This window comes from Mirounga angustirostris, unplaced genomic scaffold (genome assembly GCF_029215605.1).
Source record: "Mirounga angustirostris isolate CCGP_5_RB_7025 unplaced genomic scaffold, mMirAng1.0.hap1 SCAF_3, whole genome shotgun sequence".
Classification (NCBI taxonomy): domain Eukaryota; kingdom Metazoa; phylum Chordata; class Mammalia; order Carnivora; family Phocidae; genus Mirounga; species Mirounga angustirostris.
In genome coordinates, this window is record NW_026991711.1 from 18,007,599 (window position 1) to 18,034,498 (window position 26,900).

Sequence of the window (26,900 nt, forward strand, 5' to 3'; positions counted from 1 at the left end):
CCTTCAGTATTAGGCACTGTAAATGCACTTTAAAGTGTATGGTCATTATTCAAGATTATTTTAACTGTGTCACAAAGGTTTGAATCTAGATAACCTTATAAAGAGGATTTATTTTTAGCATCACTGAATCAAGTAAAACACATAAGCACCTTAATTATTTTCAGTAAATGAAAGTTTACATATAAAGTTTATATAAAGTTTACATATAAGAAATTATATGGAGGATAATATATTAAAAGGTAATTTAGCTCACTTTGCAAAGTAAACTAAATACAATTTATTTTAACTGAATTTGATGAGAATTTAATGTTAGAAAGAATGCACATACTTTTAATGTGCTTACTTGGAACTATTATTCTTTTGGAACTATATTTCAAAGATTATTTATTTGAGAGAAAGAGAGAGAGAGAAGTGGGGAGGGGCAGAGGGAATCTCAAGCAGAATATTAAGTTGGCTTCGTGCTCAGTGTGGCGCCCCGTACAGGGCTCGATCCCATGACCCTGAGATCATGACCTGAGCGGAAATCATTAGTTGGACCCTTTAACTGACTGAGCCACCCAGGTGTCTCTTTTGGAACTATTAATAATGTAAATAAATACATGCTTGCATTATCTGTTTGACATAATTTATATTGGAAAGAAAAATCATCAGCAGATAATATAAAATAATTTCTACAAAATGAATAATTACATAATTTTAGTAATTCTGGAGAGAAAAATAAAGATTGCATTTTCTAAAGAAAATACCACTTGTAATTTTTTTTTTCAGTTCTCCCTGACCTCTATGCCTGAGATTTTGAAATAAAGGCGATTTATGGTGAAAATAAGTTTGAGGAAGCCAAGAATTTTCACTTGCTGTGTAATCCTGCATTATTAAATAAATCAGCAACCTTTATTCTTCAGTGGTTAACAATGTATTATTTTCACTTTACCATGCACACGGAATGCACTAGACTCTTCCAAGGTCATTGTTAGTACCATGCTGTAGATGCATTTGTTAGAAGCTGCTCTAAGGTTAATTACTAAGTGACAAGTCCAAAGCCAATATAAACTATTTACTTTTGGCTACAGAAGGTGAACCAAAATTTCATTCCAGATCTAGTAACTTTATATTTCGATGTATTACCCTTCTGATTCCAAACTGATCTCCATTATGTTGAATACTTCCAGTATTCATAAGCTTACCTCCTGAGATAAAACACAGGGGAATATTTCATAAACTGGATGGTGCTATCAATGACTGGTACCATATCCCTACTCTTCTTACGATATAGTTAGCAGTTTGTGGAACAGGGAATCATGAGAACAGAGATGACACAAGGTTTGAGAACTGAGTCCTGGATTCTTCAAATACTTAGAATTTGGGTTGATGATGAAAACCCATAAATGAGAAGAGGAAGAGTAGCTCATGTAATAAGAAACCTAATGGCTAACAGTCCTTCTGAAGGAGCCCACACAATGACCCTTCTACAGAGGCATGCTGAGAGCACCACTAGGACAAAAGTCATCTGAACACACATTTAATGATCTTTGTTGTCACTTACAGTTACTCAGCTAAAATAAAATTATTTTTAAAACTGCTAACCACACTATATAACATTATATGAGCCATAATGAATATGACAATAGAAATTATCTCGAACAACTGGAAGACTGAAAATCACCCTACTCTTCTTGAATGTATTGTATCTGAATCAACTTGTGGTCAAATTCATTTTGCCTGAGTTATCGGTGTAAACCACTATATCAAAATGAATTTGGTCACAGGTCACATATTCTTTGTTTTTTTTAAATGAAACTGAAATTATATTATCACATGAGAATTGCAAGCAATGCTACTATCCTAAAACTATACAGGAAATGGTTTTGCGACAACCTGTTTTTTAGTGGCATTCTGGGTTGTTTTTCATTTGAAACTATCAGAATTGGAGGATATTAGAATAGTCAAGTAGTTGAAAAGTATTGATGATAGTGTCCACAGGTCTGCTCTGCCTGGTTACAAGAACAGAACTTGGGGCGCCTGGGTGGCTCAGTTGGTCAAGCAACTGCCTTCGGCTCAGGTCATGATCCTGGAGTCCCGGGATCGAGTCCCGCATCAGGCTCCCTGCTCAGCAGGGAGTCTGCTTCTCCCTCTGACCCTCCCCCCTCTCATGTGCTCTCTCTCATTCTCTCTCTCTCAAATAAATAAAATCTTTAAAAAAAAAAAAAAGAACAGAACTTGTTTTTTTCCACTGGTGTTTAGAACCCGCATCAATGAGTGACTTTGAAAGGAGAGTGAATGTCAGAGGTGAGACAAAATGAAGGTTCAAAGCCATTTAGATCCTGTAATTCCAGGTTACTAGTGAAATAACTACTCCTACACAAATAAGCCAAATTCAATACGATAAAAAATACAGAGTAAGTTTCTAGAAGTTTGGGAGTTTTAAATCATCTTACTGAAATAGGAAAATGTTTTCAGTTTCCTAAGAGTAAACATTGCACAGTATAGACAGCTGCTTTTTATAAGAAACATGCCAGCTCTCATTTGATAACTGATAGCCATCAGGTAGTTTTAAAAGCTAAACATTTGTTAAATTATTTTATACCATCGGTGATGAAAACAAAATCATACCTAAAAAGTATATAAATATTTTGATGGTAAAACTTTACACTTTAGGGGCACCTGGGTGGCTTAGTCGTTAAGCGTCTGCCTTCGGCTCGGGTCATGATCCCAGGGTCCTGGGATGGAGCCCTACATCGGGCTCCCTGCTCAGCGGGAAGCCTGCTTCTCCCTCTCCCACTCCCCCTGCTTGTGTTCCCTCTCTCGCTATGTCTCTGTCAAATAAACAAATAAAATCTTTAAAAAAAAAAAACAACTTTGTACTTTAAAGTGTATCGATCCCTCTGTTATCTGAAATAAACATGAACAAAAGCAGACAAAACATCAGGTCAGGTGATAATTAGCAAAATATTCATCAACTTTGAAAATTTTCATAAATGGAGCAAAATCTAATTTGCAGAACACAATATTAGTATTATTTCATGTAATCGTATATATATGGCTATAAATACATACATACACGTATGTGTAACTATTTTTAATGAGACATTTTTGAGGTGACAAATGAACTGTATTCTAGTTACGTCTTTTTTTTTTATAAAGAATAACATCAGTGTACAGAAGAAATAGTAGTGCATTTCAAGTTCTTTACACAAACAACACCAGGTAAACTTGCTAGAGCACATGAGTTTTAAGTCATTAAGACCATCCAAAACTATGTCTTAGCTTGCTTTAGCAATATATCAAACGAGCCAAACACACAGAAAGTATAGTGCTTTATAAAAACAGAAATGTGACCTATGCTTTGCTACTTTCTCTGTCCCTGTTTATTTCAGCCTACTATCCACAGTGGTTTCCTAACCACTTATTAAAAATTGAAAGGTAACAGCTATAAACTCTGAGAAACATGAGAAGCCACCCACTTACAGCAGGTGTAGGTTTTTTTAAATGTTTGCCTGGAATTGCTGAAAACCATCTAAATCTTAAATCTCTCCAATTCTGATGGATAGTTCCTGTACCACACCTGTCCATATCAGTAATAATTGAAAACAGGATTCTGAAGTAAAAATGCATTCTTGCCACCTTGACAAGTATGGTTTTGTGAGAAAATTATTAGTAGTTAAATATCCTCTACTGTCTCTACTTCTCTTGTGAAATAAAACAAGAGTTATCTATTAATACATAATGAGTTCTTGAGCTTATAAATAAATACAAGAGTGAAAAAATCCCTATAAAAATGCTAATTCTACACTTACACACACACATAATTTATAGATGAAATTTCAACCTAAACTATTTTTATATCAATGTTTATTCCTTAAAACCCTAATATTCAAATGGCAATGAAATTATGATACATATAAATACTCAAGATAAAATGAAAATGAAAGATTAACTAATACTAACCTAATAGATAAGTATCATAATTCCAAAATACAATGGAGGACATTTCAACTCTTAGTAAGAATAATTTTTTTTTTCTAGAAAACCATTTTATTTGCATTTTCTACTTCTTCCCTTTTTATTGTTTTGGCCTAAACAGCAAAATATAGAAAACAGAAGAATCAATCTGATCAACTGTATTAATACCAATAATAAAACACATATCCTTACCTGCTCCTACACAAGTAGAAGATACTTAATTTTCACTAGGAAATTGCATTAATACATCAAGAAATTTTTGCGACCTTTTGTTCAATTGCTGCTCCAGTGTATTAAACCCCATCCATTTACTTTCTCTTTGTGTCTAACACGAAAACATATTTCTTTATATTAATTGCCCTTTGGATTTTGCACCTCTGTGGCTTTCATTCCTTTAAACACAAAACAAGATCCTAGAAAGAATGGGGTATTGATGCTTGAAGCATGTGTAGTGTTCTAAATTTACTACAAGAAGTGAAAAGTAAATGAATTCTTCTCCCACCAAAGTCATGAAAGGAAATGTCTAACAGTTCCAAAGCAGCCCTTTGTGATCTAGAGGGAGACTATCCGACCAGCCTCCAGATAGGGCTGCACACGTCCAGAAAATTACTTTATAAAGTAATCACCTTTGGGTATGACCTCAGAAAAATGAAGAGCTGAAAGTTAGCTGCCCTGGGTACAACTTGCACACTGCTTTCTCAGTTGATAGCTTTGTTTGTCTTGCCCATGTGAACATCTGCATGTGCGTAACAAGGAAGAGACAATATTCCTCATTTTGTAAAGTGAAGAAAAGAAAACGAAATTCATCTGGTGATTTGTTGTTGTTATCATTTGGAAGTTCCATCTTGTGTGGTGGTGACCAGCCCAGCAATACTGGAAATGGTTTTCAAACCCATACAATCAAAATGAGGCGAAAAATTAGTGAGAGTTTTTGGGAAGAATGAATTCATAAGAGTTAAATCCAAGTAGTTTTTCATTATAAATAACCCCATATTTAACCAATTTTTTTGTAATTCAACTATGATGAAAACCTAGTAAGATATCTCCTACAGAATGGCACAATATAATGAAGTTGCTGAATTTGATTATTTAGTAGAGTTTACCCATCCTGATTTCACATTATTTACCAATATACATCTAATAGCCACCCTGCTAGTTATTTCAAGCCCTGAGGATTATCCGACTTTAGAACCTTTAATTCTCAGAACTGGTCATTCACAAATCTTTCACAGAAAAAAAAAAAAAGTCATTTCCATTGAAAGCAATTAGTTAAAAATAAACAACACCCCCAAGAATACATGTCCTGAATAACTGAAAATGGGTCCGTTGTCCTTTCCAATTCCTTTTGCATGCTTCTGAACTCACTGCCCTTATTCCTTTGCATTCATAGTAATAATTATCCTCAATTATACTTCAAAATTCATTCTTTAGAATTGGTGTTGGAATCATACACTTACAGTCTGTGATTTTTAGTGTCCTCTTGACTTCTCCACTTCCTGATCCACCACAACCATCTTCATCATCACAGTCCCCGCTGACCTGTTCAACCATGCCACCGCCACTGCCCATCTGGAGCTCCCACTTGTTGGGTTTGGGTGACCTACCCTGTAACAACTAAATATGGATACCAAAAACATTTATTAATAGCAAACTCAAATCACCTGAGGAAGCTATTCAGAAACATCTGTAGAAATTAGAATTATTTTCTTATGTGGATCTACTATCTTGGTGAGAACACCTGACCAAATCAAGTCTGTAATAAAAATTAAAACTACCAAAATAAGAGTAAGTAACAGTCAAAGTCTTACAGCTACGCAGATCTACAGTCTGCATATAAACTCAGTGATCAAGCTTGGGTTGAGGCTTTGGAAAGCAAATAAGCCAGGCCTTCTTGCTCATGGATAGTTTGGCTGGAGATTCCTTTCGTTCTGAATTAACATGTTTAAGCACGGTAAATCAAATTTCAATACAACACAGTACTACTGTGCTGTGCTGTAAGCCAACAATCCAAAACTTCTCAGAACAGAGTAATATTCTTCAAGAAACATTTCCGCTAAAAGAATGAAGAATTTTGGACATATACATTTATAGCTTTAAACTTTCTTGGATCAGATGCATCGTCCAATGCATATGGCACAGAACTGAACCTTGGAACAAAAGGTTTAGATCCTACTTCCATTTCTACAAATCACTTAAGAAATTTAACCAACTTCTTGGTTCTTTGTTCTCAAACATTTCATTTACTTACATGAGCAAAATAGATGGAAGAGCCATTTTCCCCTACAGCACAAAAGTATTGGTAATATTTTTGAATAATATTGGAAATACCTGAGCTCCTTTTCCAGAAGGTGATTTTATGAATAATAGAATATTTCACTTAAAGCTAAACCCGAGTAAAATGATTCAATAGGTGACATATACCCTTGTAAGGCAGTTTTGGAGAACACATGACCAAACATGAGCACTAGAGGGTACTGCTATATTATGAATGAAATGTACCCCTGCTGAACACTTAATGGGCCTTTACATTTTCAGGGTGCTTTATGAAAGTATTAGGGTTGTTACTTCTAAGAGATTGTCTAGATAATAGTGTGGATTAGCAGACAATAATGAAACACACAGCCCAAGGATAATACTTCACATTGAAAAGCATAGGGTGAAATATCCTCAGTACAACTAAGATGAACATGTTTAGCATTTAAAGAACACTTACATTAAAGCAACTGGACTTTGACAATTTATAAGCTTTCAAAATTAAAAATACAATTAGGTCATAAATTGTGAAATAATACAACTCTTTTTTTTAATTTAAAAAAAATTTAAAGATTTTATTTATTTATTTGAGAAAGAGTGAGCACAAGAGGGGGAGAGGGGCAGAGGGAGAGAGAGGGAGAAGCAGACTGCTCGCTGAGCAGGGAGCCCGATGCGGGGTTCGATCCCAGAACCAACGGAGCCACCCAGGTACCCCGAAATACTATAATTCTTTAAGATTAATTTTCCCTAACAAAAATGAAATGGTAAAACAATTTGACAATAATTTAAAAATTCTCATCAGAACTTATTTCTATTTATTATCATTTCCTAAATGTGTTACTAGGTGTTAAATTTAAAAAGAAGTCTCCCCTGATTCTCTAGCATATTTCTCCAAACAAGAGTTTAATATTCCACAAGACACCACCTCACTGAGAAGATCATACCCCTGGGAAACAAGCTATCAGATTTTACCTTTTCTTCACTTTTCAGTTTCTCTGCCTCTTTACAATCCCTCTCATTGTTTTTCAAGTCCCTGAACATGTGACATAATCACCGTTTCCTATATCAACTCATCAAAAAATATTCAAAATTCCAACCGACACATACGTCCAGGTTCCCAATAATCCAATGTCCCTCTAATAGGCTCAGTATCTCTGTGTCCTCTGCATGGAAGTTCTGCCTTACCACGCTCATTTTCTTACTTCTCCATCATCACACACCCACAAATGTTCATTTTCATTCTCACAATTATAATAAAATCTATCTTGCAAATCAACAAAGACCAGCTTTTCACAGCAAGATTCTTATTCAAATCCCACTTTTTTGGACTGAACTATTCTGATTTCTTCTTACTCTGGTCATCTTTCTCCTCACATTTCCAAGAAAGTAAAGATAAACGTTTCCGTGAATAATGGAAACCTCTGTTCTTCCTTCGTAGTCTCTTTCTGGGAATCCATCTTAACAGATTGTGCTCTCAATCTAAAACTAACCTTTAGTCTGTTTAGTCTTGGGTGTAATTTGTAAACATATACAAATTACACCCAAGTCTTTATCTCCAGCTCCTCCTACAATACTTCATCTCTAAGCAGTGATTGGATCTAAAAATGTACTCTACCGCTTTGGATCTTAAAATAAACTTTCATCTCCACTATTCATGTACCATTACAAATTCTCTTCTCAACCCCTTATTGCAGAGGATGTCAGTCTCTCCACATACTACCACCATATTATTTCCCCCAGATCAGTACTTTCACCATGTCCTTTCTCTGCCTTAATGCTCCTTGTGACTCTTAACTGTCAAAAACTGCTCGTTCCCAACACGGGTCCAGAGGAGAAATATCACTACAGACAGACAAATCGCAGAAAGAGATCCTATGGCAAAATGTTTGTGAAATTCCTACTATGGTCCCCCTTCTTGATATCTGCAAACTGAAGGCTCCTGAGAAACCTCACAGTAAGCAATCTTGTTGAATAGTTGAGCATCGCCTCGCATTTTCCAAATTTACATAAGCAAATTACCCCTTCCCCTCACTCAACACCCATTGACATGTGTTTGGAAATGAGGTCTAGAAAATAAAGTTCAATTTTTGCTGCAGTCAAATTTGTGTTTTTGTTTTTGTTAATTATGTCTAAACACAGTCCCCCAACACCCAGATTCTGCAGTCAGTTTGCTTTTCACACAGAAATTGTGTGAATTTATAGGTCTAAAATTTTGTTTGTGCTTGTTTTATACTCTTCTCATTTCCAACTCTTGTTTTTCTTCCACATAGAATCCCCCCTTTCCTCTATTTCAACTCATCATATTATACTTAAACCTCAAGTTCAAACTCAAATAACTCTTGTCCCACTCCATACGTATTTCTCAGATCTTTTACATCTATGTGTCCCATTCATAGGCACTTAATTAAGTTTTCTGAGCATATGCCATGCCTTCCTGATTAATGGTAAGTGTCTCAAAGACGAGACCATGATTTCATCATTTTTATACTCCCAATCATGACTAGAGGGATTTCCACATTATAGATCCTAAATAAGCTTGACTTCATTTGAAATTTGAAAATAATTTATTAAATTTACTCTGTCTTCCATGTCCTTTATATCTAATTTAGTAAAGTGCTTTCACTTTTACTCTAATTTTCAAAGGCCATGATATTCTAGAATAGCTTTTGGATTCATACTTATTGACTGATAGATGAATTCACTTATTTATTCAATGACATTAATTGAATACATATTATGCAAACACATATATATTTTGAAGGATATAATTCACATCACAGGAGAAGTCGTAGTCTTAGTTCTTAAAAAGTACTCAGTATATATTTCTTATTTCAAAGTCGGCCTTCATGAATATGCAATAGGTAAAATAAATATAAAGGAAATAATGTGAAAATCAGGAAAAGAAAAACAGACTAAAGGTTTAGTTTTGTGATCTTGCTAACTTATTTTTCTTTTTAATTTTAAAAAGAAGTTAATCTCATTCCTGGGCTCCTGGAAGCATCTAAAAGTTTTTAAACAAAAAATTAACATTGAAGGATAATGCCAAGAAATACTTCCCCAAAATATCTGTTTGCCATCGATAAACTAGATTTAAAAAAGGGTATTCCAATTACATTTTTAAATGAATATCTAGGAATAGGAATCTAGTGTCAAAAACTTATGTATATAAAATATTCATTTTTTTTCTAGAGTAGGCAGGGAACTTAACTTTATGATTTGGGTCACTAGGCAATGAAATCATCCCCTGTCTTTCCCAGGGAATCAGCTCTTTACAAAGAGGAGCCTTACCCACATGTCTTTAAGTAAAACAAAATAAGTTCCACTGTATCATCTCTTCATTTTGTCACATACGTGGATAGTTATTCCATAGACTCCTAAAATATAGAACATATTATAAGCATTTTTCAAAATTTACAATGTTAAAAAATTTAATATTACTTCTCTGGGTCTACATTCTCTGTAACTTTAAGAGAAGAGGGTCTATTTGGAAGGCTTTGAGACTATTATTTGGGCTTCATAAAGCACTAGCATATTATGAGTGCTCAGTAATGGTTAGTTATTTGGATCATTATTATCATTATAACCAGTAGGAACTGATACCAGTACCCTGATTCTGTCTTTGAAAAAGGGAACCCATGTGGGGGTAAAAATGTTTCCCTTCATCCTCATCCTGTCTTGGCTCTATCTGAGTCTGCCCAACTGTCAAGCTGGCAGCATTCCGAACCCTTGAACCTATTCTCTAGTCATGAAAGGGAGAAAGTCTATCAATACATACATATTCATAGAACAATTACAACAGAGGAAAGGGCACAATTTTGAGCCCCAGACATACATTAATTGTGTGCCTTTAAGCAAATCATTACGCCCATTAAAACTTATTTTATTTTACTGAATGCAAGGGAAAGCACTTTATATAGCATAAGGCACTCCACTCATTTGCAGTGTCCTGTGCAAGATGCTGCACCCATAAAACTGAGAAGTAAAGTCAGGACAGTGAAAAAACCTACAACTTTTAGGGTGTTCCCCTTTCCTCAATGCCATGCATTTGTGCAGTCAGCTGATTAGCCAAAAACAGTTCTGATGACTGATGCTTCCTGCTTATGTTTAATTGGTTTAGGAAGCTCATTAGGTATGCTATCTTGGAGGATAAGTTCGGTGGGTAGAATATCTGATGACTCTAAGGCAAATGTATTTCTTTCAGCTGGAGAATTAATCTCTCAATAGACTCAATTTGCTTTTTACTAACAGTCTGGCAATATCCCATAGCTGCAATATCCTTTCAAACATAATAAAATCTGGCTATAGATGGTTCACATACATGTTTGCTATGAAAGAGAAACGTATTCATCAAAAATTTCCAAACGTGACAGCAATGGAATGTGCCTCAAAATCCTATACACAGTGAAGCATCTCTAAAATATTTCTTCATCTCCTTACAACCATTTACACAGATATACAAGAAGTACATATGTATTTAGAAATTATTAGTCAGCAGATACATGCCTCTAGTCATCTATTCAAATGTAGACAGAGTAAAATCTGCTGTTTTGTGATTGTATCCTATCGATGAGAATATACAGGTGAAAATTAAATGTTGACAGAAAAATTTCAAACCAGAGAACGGAAGATACAGAAAAAAAAGTATACAATTATACTTCCAATTCATCATTAATAAGACCTCTTTAAAGATACATTTTAAGTATAGATTGAAAAAAATCCCTTTGAATATATACATGCAAATATATACATATATATGAATTTAATTTTGTTATAAAGCAGTTGGTATCTGCACTTCCCATGCAGTTTAAATGAAACTTACAGAGAAACGTATGGGAAATAGGAAAACAACGGAAGCTCATAACATTTTAAAATTGGAACTCTGATTCAAAATTCCTCGTGATGTATTTTTAAAGTTATCTCTGTTGCATATTTCAAATGAGAACTTAAAAAAAAAAAACCTCCTTATATAATGCACTCTCATCTGTTTTTGCAACTTAACTTCCCTTGCCCCAAACTTCCAACTCTGCTCCTCTCTAGACCCCCACCTGTTCCATCCTTTCTTCACCTCCCTTAGTAACACTATTACAATCATATTTTACAAATCTTTTTACACCAAATTTTCCCACTCTTTCTCTTTCACATTTAAAAAAATATTTTAGGTTCAGACAATTTAACCACAAATCTCCAGATTCATATTTTCAAAAGCACTGAAACCATAACAGACTATTCTACCCAAAAATCCAAACACATTTTACAATATGTCATGTTATGTTACGTTGACCAGACACAGAAGTCATTTCTGTAGGGTTTCTTGTCAGTGTTTGCTTTAAGTTTGAGCTTTAAGATCTCGGCTTCTCTTGCACCAGTAATTTGAAAGGTCACTGTTCTGTTGGCATTTAGTTTATGCAAGGCAGTCTGGCAATTTATAAAAGTCTTGTGATTTTGTAAATAGAATACTGAACTTAGAAAAGGCCTACTACATTCACTACCTGGTCTCTAATGCTGCAAAAAAAATCATTTTTTTTTCTTGTTTCTATAAGAAAATTCTGTATGTCTCCTTTCCACTGTGCCTGAGCTTACCTCCAACTCAGAATATGGCTGGTTCCATCTTCTGAGCTGTTGTACCAAAAGTGACCAGATATGTTTATAATTAATGTGTGTTCCACTCCAAACTCTACGTTTGACCTCACAGGATGGTTTAAACTAAAAACTAATGAGTAAGTGCAGGAATAAATGGAAGTAGGTATACAAACACAACCTCAGAAAGAACTCAGAAAAATTGGGAGACACTTTTTTTTTTCCAAAACAGGATGTGTGCACACCAAATGTTAGCAATTCTCAAATGGTTTTTGTGAAACATGTGTGTGAAAACACTCTAAGGACCTGGAAAGAATTGGTGAAAAAGCAAAAAACCTTTCTTACAAGACAACCTCAGAGTTAATGTTGGAATATTCCATAAAAACATCGGAGCCTTCTACCAAAATATCCATGCTGAGTTAGCTGGACAGATACAGATCATGACTGCAATAAGGAAGAAACAAGGACACTTTGTGACAAGCAGTGTGTAATGACCCTGTGGCAGGAGAATGGGAGAAGGGGAGGAGAATGGAGCCTGTAAGTAAATTGAAAATGTGAGATACTCAATGAACTAAGCAGATGTGTAATGCAAGTTTCTTGAAGTCAGACATTTCATGAGGCATAACATTTATACTCCCCCCACCGCCACCCCTGAAAAAGGTGAGAATTGTTTTCTTGATGCCAGTATTTTACTTCCCAGCTAATTTATTAATTTTCTAAGTCATTATTACATAGTCACCTACAGAGATACACAAATTACACTCCATATTGCCACTCACACATATTACAGAACAGAAACTATCCAGATTTCTAGCCGTTCCAGGTTAGTCTATGATTAAACTTAAAGGACATCTTAAACCAGTAGAATCAGATATTAAATAATCTCATTATTTCATGTTTCTTGGGTGAAGAGTAAATTTGCATTATTTGTGATGTGTTTTATCATTGGGAAGTAATTTGTTAACATGCTGAAAGCCAATATCTCTGTAACTAGGTCTTCATACGGGTGAAAAAATATTTAAATTCCCACCCAGGTGATATAGACTATCATGCATATTTGCCCTAAATGCCCAGTCACTTGGGCCCAGATGGCCTCTGCCTGGTTCGGGTGTCACGGCAAGTAAAAGTATTAGTCACTTACTGCTCAGAACATGCCCAGCCATTTGCCTCGTTATCCTGTACCAGCTTCCATGACACTACAGAGCACAACGACCAAATTTCCAAAATCAAAGACAGAACAAAACTGAACATCTGCTCCCCCTGAGCAAACAAGGGAAAGTATTCCAAAACATGAATGGATGGATTGAAGAGGAATTCTAGGTAACTGAACATCAGCTGGTGAATCAGGTTTCTAATGACCACACTCTCTAGAAGGGAAGCAGGACCCAGATTATGAAGGCAGTTTTAACTTTACACGTATTTGCTAGTTAATGATATACTATTAATTTGGCATGTGTTCCTGAGTGTTTGTTTTTCCTCAATTCGTCTGCTAAATTTTGCTTTTTTTTCTCGGCTCAGTCATAAAGAAAATGATTGGCTGTGCCAGCAACTCAGTTATCTCTGCTGACAGAAAGACCATGTCCTTTCTACATGGAATATAGGAATTAGCATTTTCCATTTGTTTAGATTCTCCCTTGCCATTTCATTTTATTATCTTAGTATATTTCTAACAGGACTGTAAGATTTATGCCATTCAACTGATACGTGTCATGGTCACTGTCTTTAATGACTGATCTGTAGAAGACTGACGTGATGAGAAACAGCAAAAGAAAAAACAAATAAAAGGAAGGAAGGAAAAGAGGGAGGGAGGGAAGGAGGGAGGGAGGAAGGAAAACTTTAATCGGGATACATGGACAAGTGTCAGGGCTCCAGATCAGAAAAGATTTTTATTTGTTAATTCGTCAAAATTTCTATTGCCTTTTTGAAAGAACTGTGATGGATGGCAAATTCATTTAAAACCTGGTTTTGGCAACTAATCTAGATTGCCTTCACTGGCCAGCTCTGCAGATCTCTTCCCCAAATGCTCTATTAAAACATTCTAGGAAAGATTCCCCTGAAGGTCCCCCGTCTATTAAAGGTTTACTTCCAAGGAGCTCATTCTGATCTCATTTAGTATGACACCCTTGTGTATGCCAGATGGTAACAAGAGTTATAGCCTCACAAATGTCATTCTGATTTTCACCTTTGCAGTGAAATTCCCTTAATCTAGCTTTCTTTACATAAACCATAAAAACACGGACAACAATATGTCAAGTGAGCATTAAGGAAATGTGATTTTGCAAATATTCTAGAAATAATTTGAGAAAATTAGTAAAATTTAAGGTTGTGGTTGTCTTGGGGAGAAGGTAGGCGGGTATTTAACTGGGATTCTAGGCTAAATTCTCCTGTTAACGATTTAAATGTGTGCCTTAAACAAACTCTTTAATCTTGCTGAGCCTAAATGTTTTCGCTGAAAAAAAGGAGGAGGCTGAAACAGTTTCCAAATGTGTCTTACAGCTCGAAAATTTTCAATTCTAACATGTTTCAAGCCATTCTAACATTTGGTTTGGAAACAGGTATTATATTGTCAAGGCTTACTGCAACTCTCCTTGACCTTCATTTCAATTCTATTCCTTCTTCTGATAGATTTAATTTTTGGATTTTTAAAAAGTAGAGTATAAGTTTCTTCTGGGTTGAATTTTGTTCCTGCAAAAATATATTTTGAAGTCCTAAATCCCAGTACCTCTGAACATGACCTCATTTGAAAAGTTTCTTTACAGAGGTAATAAAGTTAGAATGAGATCATGAGGGTAGGCCCTAATCCAATATGGTTAGTGTCATTATAAAAAGGGGAAATTTGAACACAGGGCCAAACATGAACAGAGTGAAGACTATATGAGCAGATAGCAGGAGAATGCACGTGAAGGTGTAGATTGGATGATGCATCTACAAGCCAAAGATGCCACAAAGATTGCCAACAAACAAGCAGGAACTAGGAGAGAGCACAGAACAGATTCACAGCCCCCAGAGCAACCCATCCTTCCTGACTCTGACTTCAGACTTCTAGCCTCCAGAACTGTGACACGATAAATTTGTTGTGTTAAGCCACTACTGGTGGGATCTTATTACAGTAACCCTTACAAATTAATACAAAGATGCATGCTAAATAGTGCAAAAATCATAAATGTATAACTTCAAGAATTCTTCGGCATGAACTCAGCCCTGTGACCACCATCCTCATGATACAGAACATTACCAGCATTTCAGAAGCCTCTGTTACGCCTCATTTTCTTCTCCTGAATGTAACACAATTTTGACTTCCTCCACCACAGACTCATTTTTCTGAGGAACTTTATATGAACGTAAGCATGTCTGTGATATTCCAGATGTAGCAGAAATTCATTCTTAATTACTCGATTTTATTCTGTCTTACCAATGAAATGTAACTTAATTTCCCATTCTGTTGGTGGACAATCATACTATTTGGAGTGTCTGGATTTAAAGATACTGTTGCTGTGTAAATCTTGTAAATGTCTTTTGGTGTAAAAAAAAAAAAAAAAAGCAGTCCTATCTGTTGGGTATATGCCTAAATGTGGAATCGTTAGATCATACAGGTGGGTATCTATTCAACGAAACTAGCTTTAGGTACTTATTTCCCCCTTCTTAATATTATTGTATAATTTACTAAAATAGTATACAGATCTTAAATATACAGTTCAGTGAGTTTTTGCATAGGTATGCACACAAAAATACAAGTCAAATTAGAACATATTACATTACAAGCACCCCAGAAATCTATCATCTCAGCCTGTAGCAACAATCAAAAGGTAACTCCGATTCTGACCCCCACTTACACAGATTAATTTGCTTATTAATGAATTTCATAAAAAATAGTATCATGCAGTATATATCCTTTCATATATGACTTTATATTCAACTTTATGTTTTAAACATTTATTATATTATTGTGCATATGAATAGTTCATTCTTTATTGCTGTGTAGGGGTGGAAAAATATATTTTCTTTCTACCCTTTTAAGTTCTCAACTACAACCCCTGTAACAGAAGACAGATTAACAAGAGAAAAAGCATACAAATTTATTTAAGCTAAGTTTTACATGGCACAGGAGCCTTCATTAGGAAGAAGCAGTTAAACCTGGGTATTTTTACGCTAGGTTTGATGAAGAGTGGAAAATCATGGGAAAATGGGATAGGACAAAAGAGGATATGAGCTAAGTGGGGAAAAAGCAAGGCTTGTTCATTCAGATTTCCCTGGGCTCCCTAGTCTTTGGAGATAAGGATAACTCCTTACCTCTGGTATAGGGAGAGCACCTCTCACATGAGACCTGCTTCAGAGGAAGTAGGAAAATCCTTCCTGCACCTGCCCTTCCTCAGATTTCTTCAACTTAAAATATTCTATATGCCATGGTGCCATATTCTGAGGTTGCACTTACCAAACCCTGCAAATTACAATATAGGTATTCCATTTTATGAATATACAGCAACTTATTTATTTAGCATTAGACCATTCATCTGTTTTCAAATTTGGGGCTATGATAAATAATGCTAATTGAGTATTTACATGTTTTTTGAATGACTTAAGCATTCACTGACCTTGAGTATATACCCAGGAGTGGAATTGCTGAGACATAGGGCACATTAATATTGATCTTTAATAGACATTGCCAACACAGATTTTCAATATGGTTGTTCAGGTTTAAATTTACACCAGCAATACATGAGACTGACAGTTATTCCATTCTTTATGCAACACTTGATAGTATTAGTCATTTTAATTTTAGTTATTTTGTGGGGGTGGACCAGTATTTTAGTGTAGTTTTAATGATTTATTTTTATCTGATTTTGATTTTTTTGCCTTCTCTAATATAAGGTGACTTTTCAAGTCATTTGCCCAGGCAAAAATAGATTATCTATATTTTCTAATGGATTTCTAAGAGCTCTTTATAAATTCTAGATATGACACTTATTTTTACATTTCTACAATATTTTTATTTTTTTATCTTTCCTTTCTTGCCATTTTTAGATGAATCATTTATTTTATTGTTTCTTAGCCTCCTGTGATACCTTTTCGAATATCCTAGAGATTATAATTGTAATATTTATAGTATAATATTTATTCTAGACTTACTATACTTCCAATAATACTTTACCACTTCTGCAGCAATGTAAGAACCTTAGAAAAGTTAACTATTTAGTCACTCCCATTCGTTGTCACATTTCAACATATATTATCAATTCCAGAAGACAATTCTTATATTTACCCCTCCTTCTCATGTCTAGTTCCTGGTAAATATTCCTCATAAATTCCTTTTAATATCCTGGTCAGATTCTGGTGCCAATATTTGCTTCCCACAGCAAATTGGGAAGTATTCTCTCTTTTGTGTGTATTTCCTGCAAGTGCTTGTATAAGATTAATCTTATTCATTCCTTAAATTTTTAGAAGAATTTGTCAGATAACCCATCTGTGCTTGAAGTGTGTGTGCATGCGCACCCACGCACAAAATGTGTTAATTATAGATACGGTTTCTGTAATAGATACAGAGCTCATTCCAATTCTCAAATTTTCTTCTTGTGCCAGTATTTTAAGGTTTGTTTTCAGTGAACTTCATTGCTTCCTGCAGTTTCATGCTCCTATCAGGATCATTTTTCCTTAGCCTGAAGAACTGAAGTATTTCTTGTAGTTCAGGTCTGCTAGTTAAGCATTCACTCAATATTTATTTGATGAAATATATTTTATTATGCCTCATTTATATGTACATTTTCACTGGTAACGGAGTTTTAGATTGGCATAATTTTCCCCTCAGCATGTTAAAGATGGCATTCCATTTTGGTTTCTGTTGAAAGTCTTATTTTTGCTCTTTTACTTGCTTTTAAGAATTTCATTTTGTCTTGGTTCAAGAGTTTGACTATGATCTTCCTAGTTACCGTTTTCTTTGTATTATGTTGCTTAGGTTTTGTTGAGCTTCTTAAAAGTGTATGTATTTCCTTTATCAGTTTTCCAAAATTCTTGACCAATTGCTCTTCAAAGATTTCTTCTTTCCTCCTCCCTCTCACCTGTCTTTCCTGGTCTCCAGTTGCAGGTATATTAGACATTTTCACTGTGACCCGTGTCTCTTACGCTCTGTTCTGCTTTATCTAATTTATGTGCTTTAGTTTAGATTAATTCGGTGGATCTCTCATCAGGCTCACTTATTTGGGTTTTATTTTATGTACTCTGATTTAAGCCCATTAGTGATTTAAGGGGCACCTGGGTGGCTCAGTTGGTTAAGTTAAGCATCGACTCTTGATTTTGGCTCAGGTCATGATCTCAGCATCGTGGGATTGAGCCCCATGCGAGGCTCTGTGCTGGGCATAGAGCTTAAGATTCTCTCTCTCCCTCCACCCCCACCCCCGCTCGCGAGCATATGGGTGCACACACACTCTCTCTCTCTTTAAAAACAGACAAACAAAAAACCTATTCAGTGATTTAAGTTCAATTATTGGACTTTCCCATTTTAAAATGTCTACCTGATTTTTTATATATATACAAATTCTTTGCTAAAATTTCCAGTTTTCCATTCTGTTTACGTCTATTTTATTACCATGTTAGCAAAAACCACCTTTCAGGGATATTGAGGTTAGCTCTTTACTGCCTTACTCTACTGCAGCCTCAAGATCTGAGAAATGCCTGGGGTAAGGTAATGGGGACTGGCCACGCGTTTGTGGCAGACCCCTCCCTTTCAGGAATTTTATCTCCTGACCACTGTGAGATCCTGGAGGGATTTCATTCTGCCTTTTAGAATGCCCTGTCATAATCCCTCAGCCTCACGTATAGCCCAATAACTCAGCAGATAAGTTATATGGAAAATAAATCCTGGATGTCACTGCTTTACTTTGCACCCTAAGATTCGTCTGGGCCAAGAGCAGTCCTCAGCCTCTACCCACAGTCACAAAAGGCATCCAGAGAAATAAATATTGGCAATCATCAGCCCATGTGGGAAGGTTTCTCCAGTCTATGAATTTTAGCTCTTCTATTTCTTTTTGTTGTCCCAGCTGTCTTTAAAATTATAATTTTATAATTTATCTGCCTTTTAATTATTGCAAAATTTCTTTTGGCCTAGTCTGACCTATATGCCATACTTACACTCACTTTCTTTTTAATACTTTATTTGTTATCACATAGTCTTTTAACTTTTTCCCCAAAGCATCTTAATATTCATAAAATTTTACATCATGAAATTTTTCCAGAAATGAATATTCCAAAAATAAATATAGACTTCCAAGTCATGTTATGTTTTTTACATGCTCATTTTGGGAATCAATGAAGTACCCAAAATTGCTTCTCAAATTAAAAACAAATGTGGAATTTGCCCAAAAAGGATTTAAGATGGCTGCTCTAGAGAGAGGTCTTGCTAGTGGGACTCTGAGCTCTGACAGAAATAAAAATAGAAATGTCTTGTTACTATAATGACCATTCAGGTATATATTATTGACATACCTACTCTCCATCTTGAGGAGCTGAACACTGGGTATATAGAAATACACCCAGAGCCATGCAGAGGTAGTAGGATTTCAACCAATATGTCTGAGGAAGTAGCTTAGAATGTGACAATGAATCTTGTTTTTAGGTCAGTTGGCAAAATGTAACTCAAAGGTGTGATATATAAACCTTCTGTGTCCCTGGAGAGAGCTCTGTAATGGCTTAGGTGTCACTGGAGAAATGATCAGGAATACTAGCATGAACCATCCTCTTTCTGTGGTGTGAGTAAGTACTTTACTTTGGCCTGGAAATCTCAGGTTAAAGGAGGGAGAAACAACAAACAAATAAACCCTGAGAACCATATTGGAATGAATGACAGACAGGGATGTCAGCATCTACTATCAAAAGACCCGGAGGAAATAGGGAAGACGAGGGTAGAACTGAGTGAGTCAATATTCCATAAATTTTTAAAGAAGGTAAATATTAGAGAAGAGGAAGATTGATCCAAGGAACATCCCTTCACCTGCAGTAGTAAAGCATCCATCAGGTGGGGCATGGACAAATGAAAACCTGAGTACCTCCAAATTCAGTTTCATTCCATCATAGAGTGAAAATTTTGTTGGACCTTCAGATAGGCCCAAATAACTTTCTGGCCTGATTCATTTGCCAAAGAGAACATTTTGTAGAGTTCTTGGGGGGTCTTTGTTCCCCACTTTAAAATTACAAAAGTAGCTTGTTATATAAATAATTCATTCTCATTATAAGTTTTAGGCAATACAGAAAACCTTCTGCAGTTCAGTAAAACCTTTAAATACATTTAAACTTTAAATATCCAATATGGTGTTTTTACCAGTGTCTACCTGGCATTTTGCCCACGTCCCTCTACCGGGTAAGTGTCCTTAAATAGCTGAAACCTACTTTGAGGTCTGGTGTTTGGGTGCTTAGTTCTGCTCTGCTGATTCAAGAATATTAAACTGTGACCTACTGAACCCTGAGGACCATTATGTATGCTTCTAGTTCTTGAACATCATTTCACAGAACCTTGTTTAGTTGTATTAGTAGATAATTTAAACTTCAAAAAAGCTTGGCCATATATATATATTATAAAACATATATATGTGTAAAACATATATATATATATATATATATATATATATTGCTTTTTTACCCCATATAACAATTTCATACTAGAAAAGCTAATATTTTCACTTAAAAATTAAGTATTAATATCTTTTGATATATATTCCAGAGGCAGCATGAGAACTGTTTATTTTTGGCACAAACTGGCTTGCTTTTGATACTGTTCTCATGTCCTAAGTGGTCCCTCTCTTTTCCATGTATTCAGTGTCATATCCTTTTTTAGCTCTTCACACAAGCTTTCCCGGAAGATGCAATTTCCCCTTCCTTTGATCATAATAACTTTTTCCAACAATATTGCTATTCCCTCTGCCATTGATACAATGTAAGCATTAGGGAAAAAAAGAAAAAGACCAGCTGATTAAAACACTATACTTAAGGGCTGGATGGAACGAAGATTTATCCCTCCAAAATGGCACTGAAATATAAAGGGAGGAGAGTGCCAGTTCAAAGCTATGTGGGCACCAACACTAACTCCTCTTCTAAATTGTCAGTTATAGCTCTAAGCCAGTAGGGTACTGACCATAGAAATGGAAAGGAGGGGTGTGTGGGGGGGGGGGGGGCTGATGGCAGCTGCTTGAATGCAGTCATCTCAACACCTGACAGGGAAGGATTCATTTCCAATCCGGCTCACATGCTAGTTGGCAGGATTTCGTTCGACACTTGTTGGACTGAGGACTCCCTTGATTTCTCACAACACAGGCCTCTCCATAAAGCATCTTACAACACAGCAGCTCTCTTTAACATAGCAAGCAAGAGGGCAGGAGAAAGTGCCAGCAAGAAGGGAAGAGGGCCAGCTAGATGCAAGTCTGAATGCTTTGTGACCTAATCCCAGAAGTAACATCCCATTACGTTTGCTATCATCTGTTCATTAGAAGCAAGACATGAGGTCCAACCTACACTCAAGAAGAGGGGATCACTCAAAGGCATGAATACTTGGAGGTGGGATCACTGAGAGCTATATCAGAAACTGCTTATGACGTCATCCCAGAAAATTACCACTTTTCTGCCAGTATGTTATTTTTCTTCAGAAAAATACTTAAAGTTCTGGAATTAAATTAAATTAAAATAATGGTCTCTACAGCTCTGTATCCGGCTCCACACCCACAGAGTTATATATAACTGTAGCAGTTTGTTCATCTTCCTTACCACCAGACTCCAGCGTGCTTCACCCACGCAGCAGAGACCCTCTACATGTCTGCCCAAGCCAGAATCTTCAGAATCTATACATTATTGACATGCTGCTGATTATTTTTACCCATTTGGGAAAGCCAATCAATTTTCCACATTCCCCATTCTCAACTCTCAAGAGTGTTGATTGCTTTTCCACACCTAATCTTTTCTTCTCCTTGTCACCTAGGCTTCTGCAGCAACCATACCCCTGCCTACACTTTCTTTCTTCTTTTTGCAGTCTTTTTCTCCATCCCATTTTTAAGCAAAAAAATATTCTAGCAATGCTGCTCCTGAACAGTGTGACCTGACTGCTCATGTCAGTTGTAATATCCAGCTCTTTTCAGTTCTTCTCTTTTTCTTAGTTGAGCTCAAGAATGACTCTACACCATAAAGAGAAATAGATGGAAGGGCAGATAATTCTGGAAGACCATTCTAAGAATCACTAAGACTTTATTGAATAGTTTCTATCATTCTTTGGATACCTACTTATATTGTTTATATTTTCCCTTAAGATTTCAATTTTGATAAGCAAATACTATTTATTAAGATACTATGTTCTAGGATAATGCATCTCTTTGCCTAAAGTTCTGTTCCATGCTAATGAATCAAAATATACTCCAATATGTTTTGAAAAAAAAAAAAAAAAAAAAAAAAAAAAAAAAAAAGATACTATGTTCTAGGAACTAGAGAAACAATGCTTAATAAAAACAAAAGCCTAAACCTTGGGGATTTTCTAGTATTGTTATTGTAACTATATACAAACACAATGCCATTTGTTTTTAAAAATAATAATTTGAAAGATGTTCAGTGAAGGAAGGGAAGCTTTCTCGGAAAAGATACACACAAACAAGATTTATTTAAAACAAAATGAAGAAAATACTATCTGGTAGTTTATGTTTTGAATTAATTTTTAAAAATCTCTTTCTTAAATATATGCTTAGAAGGCAAATGCATAAATTTTAATAATTTTTATTCATAGGAAGAGTGTAGGGTTTCATAAATTTTGCCACTACACTTCCCTGACCTTTATAAATTCCCTTTTTTCCCTTGTTTACAATCTGACTGAGCTATAAAGGTGTAACCATTAACCAATCAAAATGAATACTAAAAGGTCAGTGCATTGCATATAACATAGCTGCTTTTCAAAACATGTGTAAGGCATTCAAATTCTGGCACATTTTTGTAAGTCCAAACTTGTAAAATAAATCCATGGTGACATAAATGAGACCCAGGCTCCTGGTAAAACCTGTAATAAACACGAGAAGAAAGTCCAGCTTCCTGTCTTTCCTTTTTTATTTTCATAAATTTAGTCTCCAAAATTCTAGTAAGGTAGGTACAGAAATAAACAATGAAATAAACAATGTTATAGTTGTCATAAACTGTAACAATCTTGCAAATATTTTCTAGGCTTTAAATTTCAATTTAAGAACGTCCTTAGATGTATAAATTAGCACATGCACATATTTTGGAACCATGTGTGGGTTTTAATAATTTCTTAATGGCAACTATCAATTTTATCAGTTATTTGTAAATAAGTGATAATTATAAGAGGGCATTTTGATTTCAGAAATTGTCCCAATGTGTGATCCAAAGAAGGCCAGTATCAAAGGTAAATATTTCTTTTCTACATGGTCAACTTGACTGGAACAAATATTATTTCTATACAGTTTGTATCTTCAGTGTGTCAAGGAGAACAAGGAAATAATTTGTGAATTTTAACACAGTTTAAAAAATTGTTTTTCTTATTGCCAACATATTTTGACCATTCTGAAGAGGGGAAAAAGGTTTGGTTTCTTTAAGAACATATATAAGCAATAAAATTAGATAGCTAAACATAGAAGAAAAAAAATAGACAGACCTATTGATTAGGAGAAGGCCAAAAGCAAAGTCTACCAGTAACATCAAAGCTACCAAAGCTTCACAGAAGCAACGGATGCCGTTTCTGTTCTGAAAGGAAGGTGAGGTCATGGAGAGAACGTTTGCCTACATGGCCTCATTTACAGAAAAGTTTTGAGAAGTTGGAAAAACTATGAGACAAGTAGGTATGATGGTTTGGAAATGAAACCATATACAGAAAGTATGTTATAAGGTGTTAGGATAAGCACCTAATTAAGAGCCTACAGGCTGAAGCAAGAGGATGCAGACTGGCAACTGGATTTTCACACCTCTGTGGTCCTAAGAAGAAACTGAAGGCCGTGTCTTTTCAGATGTTTTAGGCTTTTGGGCCCCTTAGAGGCCCGGAAGCCTGTGGCTGCTGAAAGCAAAAGGGCCAGACCTTGGTCAAGTAACAGGGCTGTTTTTTTAAAACCCAGTAAACCTCACTGTGAGCCCCAGGTAAATTGTCACCCTCAAGACAAAGGGCACCTCAGTTAGAGAATGAATAAGTCATGGGAATAAAAGGTACAGCATAGGGAATATAGTCAATGGTATTGTAATAGAAATGATATTGTAATATAAATGATAATGTGATACATTGCAAATGTAATGAATTGCCATGATATCGTATGGTACTTGGTAGCTACACCTGTGGTGAGCCTAGCATCACACACACAGGTGTTGAATCACCATGTTGTACACCGGAAACTAACGGAATAGCGTGTGTCAACTATACTCAAATAAAATAAATAAAAAAAAATTTCACTGGAAGAAAAGACAAAGGGCACTTCAAAATGCTTAAGCTTCCTGTTTCTCCAAGATTGTTACAATTCCCTTTTTTTTTTTTAAGATTTTATTTATTTATTCATGAGAGACAGAGACAGAGACAGAGAGAGAGAAGCAGGCTCCCGCGGAGCAGGGAGCCCGATGCAGGACTCAATCCCAGGACCCTAGGATCATGACCTGAGCCGAAGGCAGACGCTTAACCATCTGAGCCACCCAGGTGCCCTGTTACAATTCCCTTTTAAAACTACTATGTCAGAGGGGCGCCTGGGTGGCTCAGTCGTTGGGCGTCTGCCTTCGGCTCAGGTCATGATCCTGGGGTCCTGGGATCGAGCCCCGCATCGGGCTCCAGCCCCGCATCGGGCTCCCTGCTCCGCGGGAGGCCTGCTTCTCCCTCTCCCACTCCCCCTGCTTGTGTTCCCTCTCTCACTGTGTCTCTCTCTCTGTCAAATAAACAAATAAAATCTTTAAAAAAATAAAAAATAAAAAATAAAACTACTATGTCAGAGTAAGTAATTACTGCTTGATCTGCATTTATATAACTATCTTAATAGTTACATTCCTATAAATCATGTGATATTTGGAACATTGCTGCTACCACTGGACCAATGTCGCAAAATCTTTGTGACATGTTGTAAGTTGCTTCTAACAAAGACTGAAATGGGCTCACTTCTTCTCTGGCTTTGACTTGATTCCAATTCTAGACCTGATTCTAATTCAAGACCTTAATTCTAATTCTAAAAATTTTTCTATATTTAAATTTATTAGTAAATAGGGTTGGCAATTTCCTCACATTTCAGCAAACTTTCCAGAAAAGCCTCACTTTGTACTTGGCCAAAATCCCATTGAAAACATAGCTATAAATGTGTTATGAATGGGAGAAATGGAGTTCAGCCACCAAGAAACTATGAGGGCTTTCTGGAAGTCCGAGGAGGAGTAGAATCCCCCTGATAGCTTAGCTGGGGGGAAAGGGACCCACAGCTCTGAGTACACACAATGCTAGAGTAGAGACAGTTTTTCAGCTTAAAACTCTTGTGGATATAAGAACTGGGAAGAAGAGCAGAAATCAAGAAGATTGAAGAGTTACCTATAGAAACACCTATGTGTTTCCACAGGCTTCTTCCAACCTTTCCCTCAACTGTGACCTTCACGCACAGGATAAGCCACAAAAATATGCTTAAGATAATGACACACTTTGTCCGTGAGAGCCAGACTCGAGAGGCCAATTTAGTAACCATTTGTGTAACTTCTTATCAAAGAGCAAAAAGGAGCTAGAGCAGAGCACTGATGCCAGTGAGGAGAGATGTAGATCCAAACCAAAGCTGCCATCCAGCAGCCCCAAACTCAGTATCCCCGCCATACTACTACTCACTGTCTCATGAGCAACCTTCAGGAAAATGTGAGTGGGATCACCAAATCCACAAAATTAAATAGAGTAAGAGGTTCTTAGAGTAGTTATAACGGAAATCCATTCAATAATAGGGGGAAGGAGGGGATTATACCTATATTTTTAGAAGAAATGCTAGTTTTACTTGGACTCACGTGGTTGAAGGACAGAGGTTGGGGGCATCTACATCGTCCTCTTGCATAGCAAGGAATCAGAAAACATGCTCAGTAGAAGAGCTGGTTGGTCTTTTCAAAAAAGGTGACTATTGAGTCTTAAAACAATTTGTTAGGGCATAGAAAATAGTTAATTTTGCCACAGTAATTTCCAGATGAATTAAAAAGATGAATGTTAAAAATACAGTTAAAATGTGTTAAAATACAAGTTGACATTTGTATCATCATGGATGAGGCAAAGGCATTGTTAAGGTGAACCCAGAGCTGGATCTCATAAGGAAAAGATCCCTACATCATTTAGGTAAAATTTCAAATCACCACATTCCCATGTTTTCTTGTTTAGTAAAATCATTTAAAGTATCATTTTAGCATGATTATAAATACATCTATGTGTACACACATGTAAATATGCATTACTTGCATAGAAAGAAAATGATAGAGTATTTAAGACATAATAAGGTCAACATTATAACATATTTTTGTACATAATCATGATTTTGTGCATAAAAATGGTGTGGAAGTCCGAGCAGGGGGGGAAAAAAAAGAGAATGTCCAGTGAAGACCTAGAGTTGCGCATGTGCGTGCATATGTGTATGTGTGTGTTCACATGCATGCATGCTTACGTAAGTGCTGATACCCTAGCCATGGTGAACCTCATATTGGGGCAGGAAATTAGGACCTGACATGGGAAGATACTCAGTATCCCTGTGGATGTGCCTGAACAGGAAATGGGACACAAGGGCAGAAAGCTCCATTGCTAGTCATTCAGTTTTGAATCAGGAAACAATAACTACATCTTATTATTATTATTTCCAACCACTCATTTTCTGGGTCAGTGACTGCTTGGGGAAAAGGCAGAGATTGATGATTTATGTTGCCAAAAGCAAACAAAAATACCTCACAGGTTTATGACTTTTCCATAGGATCCAATATAATTATAAACAACCATTCCAGAGCCAAATACTAAACATTTGAGAGAAGAGCTGTTTTTTACATTACCTTTAGCTTTTATTCACTCATTAGAAAAGTGAAACAATTATTTTACTAATGGTCCTCTTAAAAGTAACCCCTATATGGCTTTCTTGGTCATTCCATACTTCTTTAGACAAGTGTTTTTCCTTAAT